Source organism: Eucalyptus grandis, chromosome 2 (genome assembly GCF_016545825.1).
Source record: "Eucalyptus grandis isolate ANBG69807.140 chromosome 2, ASM1654582v1, whole genome shotgun sequence".
NCBI lineage: Eukaryota > Viridiplantae > Streptophyta > Magnoliopsida > Myrtales > Myrtaceae > Eucalyptus > Eucalyptus grandis.
The window spans coordinates 12,654,112-12,667,587 of record NC_052613.1 but is presented as its reverse complement, the minus strand read 5'-3'; the positions used below and the strand labels follow the sequence as shown (position 1 = coordinate 12,667,587).

Genomic DNA, 13,476 nt, shown 5'->3' with positions numbered 1-13,476 from the left:
CGAAGGGACTAATTTCACGGGAATTTGAACTTGTTTGTCAAATTGGTGGATTTCTATCTTTATTTATTTTTCACCTTCGTCACTAGGCAAAAGAGTGGCGGCAACAACTAAGGATTTTTTTAGTAATATTTCTGTTCTTGAGAACAATTTCTGTTTAGAAATACTTTTTTTTTCATTTCTCTTACTAGGAACAAAGAAGTAGATTTTTTTTACTTATTCTTTCTATTCCAAATATATTCCATAGCCACTTTCCTCAAAAAAATAGAAAAATTAATTGACGTTATTAAATGATTTTTTTTTGTTTTTTTTTTTTCCTGTTTTGGAGGATGAAAGAACCAAAAAAAAAAAGGATGGTTACCAAATATGTCCTAAATTAGTAGTGCACGGAAGGACAAGCACGATGGAGAGAGGTCAAGTTGAGCAGAGAATCGTCATCATTTCGGTCTCAAGCGAGAGAGAGAGAGAGAGAGAGAGGTGATTGTTAAGTGAGTGGTCTAGCTTCATGCATTTATGGACGAAAAGGAGGGCAGGCAAAGACTTTTTGATCTTGTATGTCTCCATGGGAGAGCGAGAGTAATGTGTGAAAGTGCGAGAAAGACAATCCCAAGTCTTCCTCCCATCGATATTTATCTAAGGAAAAATAACGTAAATGATCCATAACTTTTGACTTAATATGCAATGCGGTCTTTCTAATTTTAATTTGTTAAATATGGTCTATGGATTTTTGATACATGCTCAATTTAGTTTTAGGATTATATGAAAATATTCAATGTTGTCTTGAACTTGAATTAATGGAAACATAATACTGAACATTTTCATATAGTTCGAGGGCTAAATTAAATAAATATCAAAGTTTAAAAATTATATTGCAAAAATTAAAAGTTTAAGAACCATATTGAACATTAGAGTAAAGTTCATGGACCATATTGAATATTAGGATAAAGTTCAAAAGTATATTGAACATTAGAATAAAGTTCATGGACCAAATTGAAGAAATTATATATTCAAGGATCGCATTACACATTAAGAAAAGTTCATTGATCAAACTGAATAGATTATATGTTCAGGGATCATATTATATTGAGATAAAGTTTATGAACTATTTGTGTCATTATTTATTTATCTAGAATGAAGCAACAAGCTTTTGTTCAACTCTTCTCGTGTAATAACTTTTTTATATCATTGGCCTACTAAATAAAAGTCTTTTCTTTCATTTTATTTTCCCCCTCCATTTCGTTTTTCTAACGACAATAGTTTTTTCGACTACTTTCATTTTGCCATGATTACGTCTTGGATTTGGCTTCTTAGACCCTAATGGATAGTAGAGTCCAAATTCCACAATCGTCAGAAACTTCATTAATTGATTAATTTGTCTTGAAAAAGAATATTAGATTCACCTTTTCGGACAATTTTCTTTTCTTCTTTTTCTGTTAGTTTGGTTGTAACCAAGCAATCGATATGGAGACTTGGCTCTTTGAAAGTCGATAAGACATCCAGCAAACCTTTTAAATCATTAAGTGCAACCTTTTTATTTGCACAAATAGCCTTAATTCCAAATAGTTTTCATGTAATTGGCGATATTAGATACATCGAATGTGAATAATGGACAAATTGTCTTGACAATATAATGATATCTCCGGACTTTCAAACAATATTTGAGTTGTCCTTAGTCTATCCCATTCCATAATGGCTGCTCTGCTCATACTCCATTTTTTCTGAAGTCTCCATCAATGTTGACAGGTGTTTCGCTTTCACCCACTCACAATGAAAATAGAATAATCCCAGTCAACCACGCAACTCTCTTTCTTTTTTTTTTTTCTTTTTTTTGGTTAGTCGTATTCTACTTCTACTTCTAACTCTTACTCTCAGATTTTTATCCCGACTCCTTACAGGACATGAGAGTTGAAATCTACATTTAAAACTAAATCGTTCCCAACCCAATCTTTCTAAAAATATGAGAATTCGAACTTCTCACCTCCTCCTTCCATGTTGCAAGAGTGGCTACTAGAGCAAATCTCAATGGTTACTCTCTTTCTTGAGTTGCTCATAAAAGACTAAAAATTCTAATAAATTTACCCTTCCACAATTTTTGTTAGATCGAGTTAACTTATATATTTATGATAATTATATAGAAAGTAAAACTTCAAACTAATATATTCGCCAATTGTCACATGCCATCTAACTTAGTTATTTTATTTGTAAAATTTAATGAAAACTAATAGAGAATAAATTTATCGCAAATGTATCAGTTCGAGATAAATTTGTTACATGTATACCGATTTGGAGTTTTTCATAATATTAATCATAAAAAAAAATTATTAGAAAAATTACAAGGATCAAAGAGGTGTGGAGATACGTGTGTCTATGCATGACTTTCTTTGTTCTGGCTTCTAGAAAGTCAATAATTTTTTGACCTTTCCCACCAAATTTAAACTAAAACTCAAACATTGAAAAATCTTTAAAAGATCATATGAGAACTCTTGAGGCAAATGAAAAGTTTCAAGTGCTATAAATTTCCTTTTTTTTAATAAAAAAAAAAAGCCAAATCATCCACGTAGCCACCGTTAAAGATTTGAAATTTTTTAACTGTTTGCGTAGTCACAGTCGAAAAAGGCTGAAATTTTCCAATCAGTGTACGGTCATGGAGTCATCGAATCAGATTTGGTCGAATTTTACGGTAGACGATAATCTTTGCTCCCTCTCTAAGCTCCGTTCTACGGTAGAAGTTGTAGCCACAAATCCCAGAAAAACTGCGCCACGTGCAATAAAATGTAAATTTTTAAGATATGTTTGTTTGTAAAATTTACAAAATACTTTCCTAAAATTGATTTATTATATTGTTTGAAATAGTTAGTTAATAAAAAGTATTTTCATTATTAATGACAGTTTATATCTAAATATATCGTTTTTGGTTCGTACATTTTTTTAAGTGATATAAAATTCATTTTTTATAAAACAATTGGAGCCTTATACCATAAAAGAATGGTTCCACGGGTGAAGTCATGCACAAACCTTCGGTAAAACGTCATCTTTTATGCATGTCTAATCAGATTAACGTAAAGTTATTGAGGGTTATTTTAATATTGTCAACCAACATAATTATAGTCAAAATGAGAAGTTTAGGAGAGCTTTCTGAATTCCATGTCTAACTTTAACTATGAATTCTAAACACGTAATATTGTCGCTTACCAGTCAAGTGAAAAGCGACTTGTAGTTATATATCACTTAGAAGAATAAGGTAATTATACAATGAGAAGTTACTTTTCGAGCATCTCTCTCTTTCTCTCCCGTGGATAAGTTTGCTCCAGATAATACATAATATACATAAATCTCGCTAAAAGATAAGAAGACCACTACCATGACAGACTTGATATTACGAACTCAAATTTCAAAAAGAAATAAATGGAAGTTACATTGAAGTTTAGAAAGTTAAGGCTCTATTTGTTTTACGGAAGCTGTGGCATTTCTGAAAATTATTTTCCAAGAAGCTATTTTCTAGGAAAGTAACCATGTTTTCTAGTGTTTGGCTGAAATTTGAAAATTGAATTAAAACTATTTTCCACGGTTTGGTAAGGAAAATCTTTATTCAGTAAAAAGGAAAACATTTTCCTACACATACTCATTTTCAATCATTTTTATTTTATTTTACTATTTTAAATCGATTTTTCAATTTTTAATTTTCTTTTCCTTTCCTTTTTCTTTTTGTTTCTTCTTCCTTGCCCTTGGCCAATTGTGGGCTAAGGTAATGGCCAACGATCAACCATTGGCAAGCTTTGGCTTGGCCCTAAGCCGGTGAGGTTCGAGCTTGCCAAATTTCAATGAGGTCGAGCCTTGCCCACCTCGGGCGAGCTTAGCTTCCCAGTTAGGTGAGGCAAAGTCTCGTTGGCATGTGGCGAGGCTCGAGCTAGCTTGTGGTCGGCCGCCGGCTGCCACTGTGGTTGGTTGTTGGCTACCACTGTGGTTGGCGATTGGCCAAGGAAGAAGAAAAAAAGAAAAGGAAAGAAAAAAATTAAAAACTTGATTTAAAAAATAAAAGAAAATTGTGTTTAGTGAAAGAAAGTGAGATGGCGAGAAGTTATGGAAAATGTTTTCTACTTTTTGAAAAGTGGAAAATATTTTCCCTACTTTCGAAAGCATTTTTTTTATTAGCAGAAAGCATTTTCCTTGATTCATTTTCCATGAATTGAATGCCGAAGAATCGGGAAAACGTTTTCTTGTAAGTTATTTTCCATGAAACGAACGGAGGCTGAATTTGAAATCTTTCTGAAACCCTACAGATGGGACAATTTTCGAGCTTGTTTGGGATGAAAGATGGGACGTGTGTATGGGCATGTTATGAAATATGTGAGTTCATTGATATTCCTATGAAGTCAATTGAATATTGTGTCTATGTGATTAATATATCTTGAGATGGATCTGAGTATGTTGTAAAATTGTTTCGTTTGAACTCTGGGACATAAAACTTTGGGCATATACCCTCCTAGGCAAGGAAGAAAAATTTACACCTAGAGACTAAGGGGGCCTTTAGGAGGGAAGGTAAATTCCCCATCTCTTCTTCGGAAAATTCTACCATTAGGTAGGTAGGTTTAGTAATCTCCCACACCTAGAGTGAGGTGGTGGAACTCGAAAATGATCTCTACTAGGTTGGCCTGTGCTTCACATAGTGTTTTGTAACCGACTTGTCAGCCTAGTATCCCAGTTACAAGACTCAAACACTCCCATGATGTTACCCTCATCCCTCCACATGACATTTATTGCACATTGGACTTGAACCGCATTAATGACTTATAACTATAGCTTTGATTAGTATCCATGCATAAAAGATACAAAGAGATTGCCGAGCTGAGAGAATAATTAACTTTCAATAGGATACATGTATCTAAATTGCACCAGTCCACAAAGCTTGCTTCATCTACTAAGTAAATGATCAAGTAAATCATATTGGTACTGACCAAAAAAAACAATCATATTGGTAAAGAATTTGGGAGGAATTATTTATTTAGTTATTTATTTATTTATTTATTACATACGGCTAAGAACCAAGATTGCTTCTCAAATCGGAAAGGATGATTCGGATTCCACCACCACTTGCGTCTCATATAGGAAAACTTTCTTCCATGACTTAACCATTTTGAGTTGGTCAAACCAGAACAAGAAGGAGAGATAAATTAGCATAAGCGGGAAAGCCATTAATTGTCCGAAGAAGAGTTGCTCGCAGTCAAAAAGAAAAAGCATGATCAAAAGCTATTTTTATTTTTTGGCGTGTGTATAAAATTAATTTATTGTGAATTTATACCTAATGGCCACAAAAAAGAGCTATATAAAAAATTCTTAGCTATCTTTCTTTATGAGTTTAAAATTCTCAGGCCATCTTAGAAATTACTCTAATAAAATTTTTAAATCTCATTACAACACGTAAGTGGACGCATATTTGATGTGTCCTCATGTCACAATCCCTTTCATGGATTACTAGTATCTACAATTGAATAATATATCTTGATGTTTGCGATAACACAATTTCCATCAATCAAACCATTGTTGGACGCAATCCTTCATTTGAAAAATATTAGAAAAGATCGGTTTAATCAAATTTATTTCAATATGAAATAAATATGTTAACAAATTACGACTAAAATTCTGTGCTAGATACTTCTCATTTTTGTTCGAAAAAATTAAGAAAGATTGGTATTTTCTCTTATAAAAGCAAGATTAATTTGAATTTAGTGTGTAAATAAAAGAACTTTTGTTTTTGTGTATACACCTAAAGAAAGATGTGAAAGTTCACAATCTACTATCTTTGTGGAGCATAATTAGTTTTTGTTTTTGGTGAAATGCCACCTGCCCTTTCCATCTAAAGTGAAATGCGTGGCTGCCCTTGCACTGTTACCAGATTAAAATAACCATACAATTATACTAGCCACATCCAAAAACAAAAAGACCCCAAATGGGCCGCTCATTTGACTATGGGATACGCAGGAAAATGTGAGGAGTAATATGGACAATAGACTGTGGAAGGGAGTGTTAGAAGCTAAATGACGAGTGGAAAAAGCGCGACCTTAATTAATAACATTGGGGGCCACAATTATTCTTATACTTCTGCCTTGCCATATGTGTTCGACAATTTTTTGGCTTGTCTAAGAATCTCAACTAACTGGATTGGAGTAGATCTCTCAATTAGACAAATAAGAAAATAGTCAAATCTCAATCACTTCTCCTTTTGAGCTTCTAATTTAAAGATAAGAGAGTTCTTAAGCCATATTTAGTCAACTGGATCACTAGAGATATATTTAAAAATATTCTATGATTTTATATATTATTATGTGGTTTTACATATTTCTTTTAATTGGTCTTGATTTGTTATTCTATAGTTATCATGTAAAGCTTATAAGTAGGCTCTTCATTTGATGTTATCCAGAATATTACATTTTTCAGTCACTATAATTCTCAACTTGAATGAGGAAAAATCAACTCGTCAAAATAGGACCTCTAGTCAATTTATTTGCCTAGCCGCCTGAAACATTATTAGCAAACTATTCTATGACGTGGCTTCCTTAAAGATGACCCGATGTTTTGCCTTTTAATTTTTTTTTTGGGTTAATTAATGTCGGCACGGTGATTTTGAAAATCTCGACAAGGACTGCCCAGTCAACCATGCAACAAGGGGACAGTCTTTGACCGGTGGTTCTACGACAACTTGTTGTCGATGAGGAACGTGCATTACGCGCATTGACTATGGGAGTTTCAGAGACAATTATTTGCTACGGCCGATACTGAGAACCCCACCTCCATGATTTGGCAATTCATTTTTGCGTTCATACTCTAGAAGGCTAAATTTGTGCTAATGAGCTTCTTTGAATTTTCCATGTCCCTCTTCCTTGTTTCTTTTTATAGGAAACTTCCAAGCGGATGTTTCATTGCATTCAAAAGAAATGTCAGTCTTTCACACGATACTTCCATGAATGTCTTTACGCATTGCAATTGTGAACCTATTAGTACATGTATTAATGCAGCTGAAAGTTGATTTGAAGGGTTGGGTAGAAGATTTTCATTCAACTGGTGAATGCGTCAAATGCGGGAAGATAATCATATTAAGTAGGTAGAATATGGCTTTCAGCATATAAATAATATGAGTTAAAGAGTCTAAATGCTCGACCCATCTTAAATTTTGAGATCCACGTTCTCCCTCAAGTCTAATAAGAAGAAACCCATGACCGCCAGATATTTAACTTCTCTACTCCTTTGTTATATTCCAGTTCAATTTACATGTTCCTGACTTTGATATTTTCTAACTTTATTTTGATCTAAAATGCAAATGTCAGCATCCAATGGAAATAACGCAGATTAAAAGATAATGTGGATGGATGAGGTCGGCCACTTATTTTGAAGAAAAACCAATTCTGTACTTTGCCAATTTTTGGATATTAACTCCTTTCCACTCACATCAAGTTTGGCCATTGGTATTCATTTGAAACCTGCCCCTTTTATGAGGCATGGAAAAAGTAAAACACTTATCAAATATATAACGTCCCACCAATCTTATCTTAAATTAAGATTTGAGTACGCTATCAATTAAAAAGCCTACTGGATATTGCTATTTAAATAAGATCTTAGTAAAGATTGCATGTATCATCATGAATTATCTAGCTTTCATTTAAACCTAAATCAAGGTGATTTAAGAAATATGATAGATAGAGAAATAAATCATTTTAATGCTTTGCATTGTGTGGAAACGAACTAATTTTTACTAAATTTCTAATAAATAGGTAAACAATTATTTGATTCGATCAATAACGCAAGATTGCCTATTAATTTGTCATAATAAAATAACTCAAACCACATTTTATATAGAGTTGATTTTTTTTTTCTATTTGTTGATTTTAAAGTAGATGATTGCGAGAAGAATGTTGAGTCGAGATAGTAAAGTTAAATTGTATCTTGTCAATTAGTATCTCAAGTACCGTTTATATATTTAATGACAAACATTTCGAGATCGATTGACTAACGGTGCTGTTAGCTTGGAAAAGAGAGGGTCAAATTTTGGCCACGCATTTTTCATAAGAGAGAGAAAGATCTGTGTTTTGTTTGGCAGTTTTCCACGTGCTTGTGTTGGAAAAAGGAAAAGTTTACTTTCATCATGGATAAAGCAAAACAGTGCGGATTAGAACGACAAACACAAAACGCTCGAAAAATACCTCATCTCACGTCCTCTCCAAAATCGCTCCTCTCTTGCGTCTCTTCGCGCTGTTTTGGTCGTGGTCGAGGCAGCACCTCCGCGTCGTTTTGCACTCGTAAACGGTTTTTCGAGGGGATCGCGGTCGGTGTTTGCGTCGGTGTCGCGCCTGGGAATCAGCGGAAGTTAACAATGGTGGTGCCCCTGGGTTCAGTTTTCAGAGTGGTTGTCTGCGTTGTTCTTGTCGTGATTTGCTCTGCGGTCTTCAAGTGTGATGCTCGACTCTTGCCACAAGAGGAAGGTACGCGAGAATGACTAAAAGCTCTCCTTTAAAGACAGTAGTTAAGTTCTTTTTGGTCCTCTGTTGTTGGGATAATTACTTTGTGAACTCTGATCTTGAATGTCTCTCTGGCTCTTCTCTGTTGAGGTCCGCAAATTGAACTATAACGTTCGGAGCAGCTATCACATTTCTCAGCCCCTTTTTCTTCGCGATTTTGTTTCTGGTCCAAGAATTCCTTTGGGAAATTGTTGGGGGTTGCAGGAGATATTCTTTTCTGCACTTTCATTTCCTTTTCTGAAAACTCCCCCTAGCAGACAGGGCAGGGACCGAGGCGGCCGCCCCTCCAGCTACTCTAAAAATTCTATTTTTATTGGAAAGTTCAAGCATAATTTTCATCTCTCCCGTCTTTTATCCTAAAAATCCTTCTTCCGTAATTTGATTGTCGAATCCTTTCCAAATACTCTCTTTGCTCAATAATTATACTGATAATCTTAGGATGCGATTGATAACCAATCTGGATCTTCTTTCGTAATTAGATTATCGAATCATTTCCAAATACTCTTTTGCTCAATAATTATACAAATAATCTTAGGATGCGTTTTGGTAACCATTCTGAATTCTTCTTCCGTAATTAGATTATTAGATTATCGAATCCTTTCCAAATACTCTCTTTGCTCAATAATTATACATATGATTTTAGGGTACATTTGGCAATCATCATTTTCCTAAAAATAATTTACTTTCAGAAATGATTTTTTTTCCTGTTCTAAAGAATAATTTCTGAGCATTTGAAGGCGTTATAACTACCCGAAATTTCTATTATTGGAATAAAAATGCGTTTGATAAAACCCTTAAATTTCTAATCCAAATAATTCATTTTAATCTTTTAATAATTTTTTCTATTCTTTCTTTTCTTTTTCTCTTTTCATCTTCTCCTTCCTTCGATTGTAGGCCCCTAGCAACCCAAGCCATGGCGAGGCTCGGCCTTGCCTTGGTTGGGCAAGGTCGATCTCACCCAGATCTAGTGAGGCTCAGCCTTGCTAGGTCACTGCTAGGTTAGCATTGCCCAACTAAGGTGAGGCTCACTTAACCAAGGCGAGGTCGAGCCTCACCCAGTCACGGCGAGGCTCGGGCCGACAAGCCTCATTGTGGTTTGGCATCGCTGGGAGCCAATGACGCTTCAACAAGGTTGCCAGTCCTTGTTTGACTGGTCACTTGACCATGGTTGAGGTTGGCTACCTACCAAAAGGAGGAAGAAAAGAAGAAGAAGAAAGGAAAGAGAAAAAGAAAAATTAAGCTTGATTCTGGAATTGTTCCTGGAAATAACGATGTAACTTTTTTCTACTTCTTGATTTTCTTCTAAATCTATTCCCGGAAACAAAAACAAGAAAAGAAGATGATTTATATTCCCAGAAATAAAAAATTTACCAAACAAAATTTTGTTCTAAATTTATTCACGGGAATAATAGAATAAAAGTTACTATTTAGCCTATTATTAAACAGACCCTTACTTTAAACGGTGAAGATTATTGGTAAGGTTTCTCAGGCAATTTTTTTTTCCCCAGTCTCCTTTCCAATCCTAATCTTGTTAGGAAAAGAAATTTAGGACTCAAGAAAAATCAGCGGAAAAGAAGTTCTGGCTTTTTGATTCAGTCAAACCTCGGGTGTCTAGGGCCTGGGCCCACACGAGCCCATCTCTCTCCGACCGATTTTTTTTTTTTTGTCAGTCCTACTCTATTCCTACACTACACTCACTCTCAGACTTTTGCCCTGCCTCTTGCAAGGCGTGAGAGTCGAAACTCACTCCTGAAACTTACGCGTCCTCATCCCCACCCCCCCTGAGAAGGTGAGGATTTGAACCCATCACCTCCCCCTCACCTCTCTGACCGATTTTGAATGCGTGCAAGCATGGTGGGTGCGTCGAATCAGAATGTTTAAGAGTGAAGAATGAACGTCTTGCGGTAGTTTCTTAGTTCACCAGTTGGAGTTGATACCTTCCTTTTGTAAACAAAAACGAGATATGAGGTATATATCAAAGTTTTAGATTTGAAAGAATACGTGACTCCATATGATCTTTTTATTTTGTCTAGTTAAAATTATGTGATGTTGATATTACACATTATTTTAGATATCTCTCCACATCGAATTCATGCTGTCAGAATAGTGGTCTTGTGTCGGGGAGCAATAATTGTGATTGATGGGCCATCCTGAGTATTGCCACCAATTCACATGAAGACGACCTTCTTTTTTGACCTCCGCTTCCTGCAACTTGGTTGCAGTGATCGTGACATGCATAGAAAGATTTCTGCCCTTTTCAAGAGGGAAAGAAAAGGTGCCATTACATAGTCATGCGATAAGCAATATGATCATCACGAAATAAAGATTCTCTCTGTCATCAACCAGCTAATAATACCCACCACCAATAAGGTGGTCGAATAGATGGCATTTCATTTCTTGGGTGCGAACCCGCTCTCTGGATTGCAATGTGAAAGAAGCGGTTGGTTTTTTTGAACCCAAACCCACCCACCCCCCAACCCCCGTGGGCGGCGATTTGGTCAAACTTGAGAAGATAGGAGACTAGCCTCTCTCACCGAGTACATGTACATAGTTTACTTTTCCTAGTTTACTTTTCCCGAATGAAGTAGATTAAATGTCCTGCTGGTCAACCGTCTGTGAATTTCTTCTACTATTCTACTACAGAAGGTGGCATTGGCATTTACTATGTATGACAGTGGAATGAATCTATCATGATCGCTTGCACCATAATCTTGCAAGCTCATCTTCCCATATATGCACCTTGTATAAGCACCTATTTTTGATTGAATCAAGTAAATACGATGCACTGTCTGGAGTTCACTCATTGCTCCAGTCACGAGATTGAATAAGCCTTTCTTACTTGTGGTTGACCCAATTATAATGATCATCCTCACTAAGGGGTGCTACCTTCGTTGCTTTGAATTGTTCTGTGCTAATGCACAAGACGTGTTGCGTAAAATAAGCACTTATCAGAGCTTGTGTATGGCTGGAACCACATTACCACAAACAAACTCACAAGCACCTGCTAGTGTACATGTTGGTTTGGTCCTTCTCAATTTCTTTCATATATCCAGCAATGGATACTGATAAATGATTTCTTAACTTCTGGTTTGTCCTTGTAGTTAATTTACTGAACACAATCGCCAAGAAAATGCAAAACATATACTGGGATGTAGGCGAAACATCATGCAAAGGGGGTCAAGGTCTAAATGTGTACTTGGCTTTAGGAATAATGAGCAACGTGACTTGCAACTGTTCCTTCAATGACGGCACAATTTGCCACGTCACAAATATGTATGAAGATCCGACAGTTATTTTTGTTTCTTCATGTATCCTTCTTTCATGTACATCAATTTGCAATTTAGCTATTCTTCGTGTTGCAGCCAGCTGAGGGGACTTAATTTGACAGGGATTTTTCCTAAGGAATTTGGCAGCCTCACTTACCTAACAGAAATGTAAGTTAGACTTGACCACATGATATCTTCTTATAGGGAAGGTAATTAGGCCAAAGAAATTGAATGTGACTAATGGGCCATGGTTCTTTATTTTCGTGGGGTAATCAAAGAAAAGCATGCTATGAGTTGGGTGAAGACTATTGTGGTTCCACCTCTATCATATTATTGACAATGTTCTTCTCAAGAATGTATATATCTTAGAAATGTAGCAACTGTGGGAAACTAAAGCAAACTATTGCTTGAGAATTGTAAAAGTACTAAAGTGATTGTTCTTTGGAAGCAGAGACCTCTCTCGTAACTACATTAATGGATCGCTCCCCACAAGTCTTACTCAGATACCACTTACCATTTTGTAAGTTAATCCTATCATACATCGGATATTATCATCACAATGTAATTAGGACTTTTTAAAAAGAAGCATAATTTTGTTTTCGATTTGGTACTTTAGGTCAGCAGTCGGAAATCGCATAAGTGGTATTCCCAAGGAAATTGGCAACATTAGCACATTGGAAGAGCTGTAAGACTTACTATAAATCATATACCTTTGTATTGAGAATGTGTTAGACTTGACGGTGATAAATTTATGGTTATGCTAGTGGGTTAGAGGACAATTTGCTTGAAGGCACTCTTGAGCCAAACATTGGAAACTTGAGCCACTTAAGGAGACTGTAAGTAAATTGGAGTATATAAGTAGCACACTTTTACTTGGATAACACGTTTCAGAAATTCTTTCTTTATATTTGTGAGCTCTCTTGATTGTGAGATAATAAAATAAAAGATCCGACTTTAATCTTCTTGCTTGAATTGGAAAGAAGTTTCTCTTTGTTTAGGGAAATGAAAATATACTTTGTTCAATGTTCTATACATTGAGACTTGATACTTCAATGTTCCTAATTCTTGGAATTTGTTTTCCTTTGTAGCCTTTTGTCTGCTAATACTTTCACGGGAACGATACCTGAATCCTTTAGCAATCTAAAGAACTTAGAAGATTTGTAAGTGGCATCATAGTATTCTTTTTATTTCTCAAAAATGAATTTCCTATGAGTGATTTTGATTTATAGGCCACTTGCAGTCGTATAGATGGAAGCCCATTATCAGGCAAGATACCTGATTTTATTGGGAATTGGACCAAAATTACAAGATTGTGCGTATCTCAATCCTTCTCAATTAAGGCAAAAAATTATTTATATGATTTATGAGATACTCAAAAGTTGTTCTTATATTATGACATTAAGTTTTCAGGGACATGCAAGGCACATCCATGGAAGGACCTATCCCTTCAAGCATATCTTTGTTGACAAACTTGACAGAGTTGTAAGCATTTGATCCCGTGCAATTGTTCTTTATCTCTTATAATATTGTAAGATTGTGTTTTAGCACAAAAAAGGTAGAATGAATGTTAATGTTAAGTGACGGAGTGGTTTTATATGCGTCCAGGAGAATATCTGATTTGAAAGGTCCAAGCTCGAATTTTCCTGATTTACAGGGCATGAACACTATGGAGTATTTGTGAGCTCAATATAATGAATGTTTAA

At 35.3% G+C, this 13,476-nt stretch overlaps 1 long non-coding RNA gene across 1 annotated transcript; it reads left to right on the top strand.

Annotated features, from left to right (window-relative positions):
* Positions 1–11,618: 11,618 nt before the first annotated feature.
* Positions 11,619–13,264, top strand: LOC104434548. The gene is made up of 4 exons (XR_005548272.1): positions 11,619–12,293; positions 12,390–12,609; positions 12,862–12,933; positions 13,014–13,264. It is a non-coding gene; the product is annotated as an uncharacterized LOC104434548 (long non-coding RNA).
* The last annotated feature ends 212 nt before the right edge of the window (positions 13,265–13,476 follow it).